Raw genomic sequence first — 4,083 nt, 5'->3', positions numbered from 1 at the left:
GTCACACCTACTTGACCCTCTTGTCCTTTGTATGGAAAGAGGTGCTCCCATGGCCATAAACCCTCAGCACTGCAACCGGAGACAAAGGGCAGAGGTAAGGGAGAGAAGGTAGGCACTGGAACCCTGGAAAGATGATGTCTTGTGTGACTAAAGGGCCGTGGCTGTACTGAGAGTCTATTAGGAACAGAGTATTTATAAATAACTGCCCTTTGCCCAGCGTGTGGAATTGCTGGACAATGATGGAGAGCCTGCCACTGCTGCACGCACTGCCTCTTAGATGTGCAGCTTGCACCTGATTTGGGGAGCACCTGGATTCTTGAAAGAGATCGGATAGCAAGCTTGTGTCTTGGATGTGTCGTTTCTGCAGCCAACCTCAGTTATAGCTCTTTGTGGCTTGAGGTAAAGTCTCAGTTAGTGCTTGAAACTCTGGGATCTTCCTTGTCAGCCATGGCTAAACCTCAGCTGAGGACAAACAGCTCTTTCTAAAAATGAGAAAGGTGCCAGAGAGCAAGAAGCTACAGCCTCCAGCACTGCCCAGGGCTATGAAACTCCATGACCCTCCATGCAGAGCCATGTGAGGGTTTTGGATTTTAGTCTAAGGCAGAGATGAGTCATTGAAAGGATTTAAACAAGACAGGGACCAGATCAGATTTAGGTGTATTTAAAACAACAACATTGCTTGGCCCTGCACTGGCCCTGCACTAAATGGGTCTAAGAGGGAATCTGGGAGATGAACCAAGACCACTATAATTGTCTTAGATTTGATGGTGGCTTGGGACAGGGTGAAACTGAGAGATACTCAGGGGTGCATTAGTGGGGATTTGGAACCTGATCTGGTCTGGAGAGGGAGAACTTGAAGAGGGACACTTGGCATGGCCACATGTGGAACAATTTTCCTCCAGTTAACTGCGAACTTCCCATCAGAACTTCTCACGGACATGGAAGTGACATGATTCCCCACCACAGTAATAAGTACATATTCCTGCACATGAAGAGTATTCTTTGAAATTAGATAGACTTCAGCTTCAGAAAGACAGGGTGTCCCCAGTGTTTGAATTAACACAAGAAGGACATGGGCATACTGGGCACCAGAAAGCTGTCTGCATTGGCTCATGCTCTGTTTATTTTTAGGAGCTTCCTAGGCGGCTCAGTGGTAAAGAATTCACCTGCCAATGCAGGAGACCCAGGAGACATGGGTTCAATCCCTAGGTCTGGAAGATCCCCTGGAGAGGAGGGCATGGCATCCTTCTCCAGTACTCTTGCCTGGAGAATCCTCATGGAGAGAGGAGCCTGGTGGGCTACAGTCCATGGAGTTGTGAAGAGTCAGATATGCCTTAGGGACTGAGCACGCACACTGTTTATTTTTATTTTTTAAATATTTATTTATTTGGCTGTGCTGGGTCTTAAATGTGGCACTCAGGATATCTCATTCCAGCTTGTGAACTCTTAGTTGCGGCATGTGGGATCTAGTTCCCTGACCAGGGATTGAACCTGGGCTGCCTGCATTGGGAGTGTGGAGTCTTAGCCTCTGGGCCACCAGGGAAGCCCCTCTTGCTGTGTTTAGGCATGAATGTAGGCTACCTAGCTACATTGTTGCTCAGTGCAATAGAATGCAACTTTGTAGCACTGGTGAGAACCACAGAAATCCTACTGAAATCAAGCTTTCAGTTCAAATTTTTCATTTTACTTTTCATGTGAGAAATGACTCAGCTCTTGTCTCTCTTCAACATCACTTACAATTATGGAAGCTGAGAGAAGAAGAGCAAGAACGAAATTCTATTTCATGTCACTGAAAAGCATAGCCTTTACCTCCTAAAATATACAACTTGCCCAGAAAGCGCTAAGCAGGTTCTAAAAGCTGTCACTCTCTTGCTCTGTAACTATGATGAAAGGTGTCGTAGAACAAGATGAATGGTGGCTTCTTATTCCAAACCCTCTGCCCTGTCTCCAATCCTGTAACACATCTACTAATTCAACAGGTGTTTGGTGAACAAATTATATGTAACTGAAAACTTATGAAGTGATGTATAGCAAGTACGAGTAAAACTTCTAAGAGGGAATAAGCAATAAAAACGACACCACAGTAAGTCCTGTACATACACATGCTCAGGTTGCGAACTTTCAAAAATGTGAATGTGTGTTTCATTAATGTCAGGCGTGAGCAAAGTCACAGCTTGCCCTCCTTCTCCTATTGCAACAATCCTTCAGCTCTACCATCTCCCACCTCCTCTCCCTCCTCCATCAGTAACTCTTCTTGCCTGTTCACTCGATGCCAGCCACTGTGTGCCAGCTGTTGAAGTGACAACTGTATTCTCAAGGTCCTGTACCGTAAGATTAAAGATGTTTTCTTTGTTTTTTTGTGTGTTTGTTTTTCATGTATTATTTGTGTGCAATGTATTGCAAACCTATTACAGTACAGTGTTTTATAGCCAGTTGTGTTAGTTGGATACCCTGGCTAATGTTGTTGGACTTATGAACAAATCGGACTTACAAACACATTCTTGAAACAGAACTCGTTCATATGCAGGGGATTTACTGTATAGGAATTCATCTGGAGCTGCCAGGGATAAGGAGACTGAAAGGAAAGCTAGCCGGGACTCTTGGGCCCTTTGTTAAACCAGTGGCAGAGTGGGAAGGGTCCCTAAGCTGTGAGGCCTTGAAAACCTTGGTCTCAACTTCTGCATCTGAAAACTCTCCCCATAATGGAATTGTCCGAGACGCTGAATGAATGGTAGGCTACATACCTATGTAGGCTGTGTAATGGTGAGGTTGCATGAATCCTTCCACTTCTAGGATTCAGTAAATTTTACTCTGAGCTTTGCCCTGTTCTCATCTGATGTATCAGGGCTCACACATGACAGGGCATCTGCCTTAATGAAAGGCACACTTGATCTAGGGGGCTGGCTTCAACCCCCGCCCCAAATGAAGCATGTGGCAAAGATACAACAACCTATGAAATCACACTGTTCAAACCAAAGAGACAAGGTGCTACTTCTTTCTATTTTTAACAAAACACAACTTCATTGGGACATTACCTAGGAACAATTATTTAAATTTAAATCTCCCCAAAGAATCTGTCTGCGAGAATGCACGTGATACAAGGTTGTTGGAGGCTCTGCAACATTTTAAGGTCGTTGCTCACACAACCAGAGTGAACCCCGGACATGTGTTATAAACTGCCATCAACCATGAAAACTGAAACCCCTCATGAGCAATGAAGAATGAAGTGGCCCCTCCTACACTGGCAAAGCCCAGGGAGTGGCCTGGTGTGACCTACTCTCCTCCTGGGGTGGAGACACAGACAGAGAAAATCATTTCTGTGATGCACACTCCGGCGAGAAAACCCCTGGGGTGATGTTCTTTCAGACCAAGTTTCCAAAAATGAGTCAGAGGAAAGCGTTTCCAGTTTCTCCATTCCTCAGCAGCATTTTGGAATCAGCTTTTTCCTATTTGTTCCCTATCTCCAGACCCCATGAACGACTTTTGTGACATTGTACTGCATTAACCTCTCATTGGAGGCAGCTGCTTTCTGGGATTCAAAGATTGGGGAAAAACAAATCAAAACAAAACCTAATATTTCAGGGGGCTATATATGTAGGCCAGGACTTAGCTTCCACCATGAGCCCATCTGCCTTCAGGACTGAATCTTATCTGATCATTTCCATGGCAACAGCTGTGGATTAGAATAGGATGAAGGTTTAGGACGAGTTGCTGGAATTCAGTTGTAGAGGAGTGAGGATTATTTAACTACACACTTGTGTTGCCATGGAAACACAAATTTACAAATCAGGCAGGATTTTTGTAGCTCAGTAGCATGGTATTATATTCTTAGGGTTGCTTCAAATCCCCCAATTCCATCTACTCTCCCATCAGGGGGGAACTATCCCACCAGATACAATTTAATCATTCCCTAGATACTTTCTCCTTTAAATGTTTAAAACAGACATATGAATAGACTAAGATGAGGACCAAAGAAATTGTTCTTAAAATGCTTTTCCATGGGCCCCTGAGTGCATCTGGGAACTCCAGCACCATCCCTGGGGAAGAGGTCTTCCCATCAAGGTCCAGGTGCACACCCCAGTC

This window comes from Bubalus bubalis, chromosome 20, assembly GCF_019923935.1.
Source record: "Bubalus bubalis isolate 160015118507 breed Murrah chromosome 20, NDDB_SH_1, whole genome shotgun sequence".
Lineage (NCBI taxonomy): Eukaryota > Metazoa > Chordata > Mammalia > Artiodactyla > Bovidae > Bubalus > Bubalus bubalis.
This window is presented reverse-complemented; position numbering follows the sequence as displayed.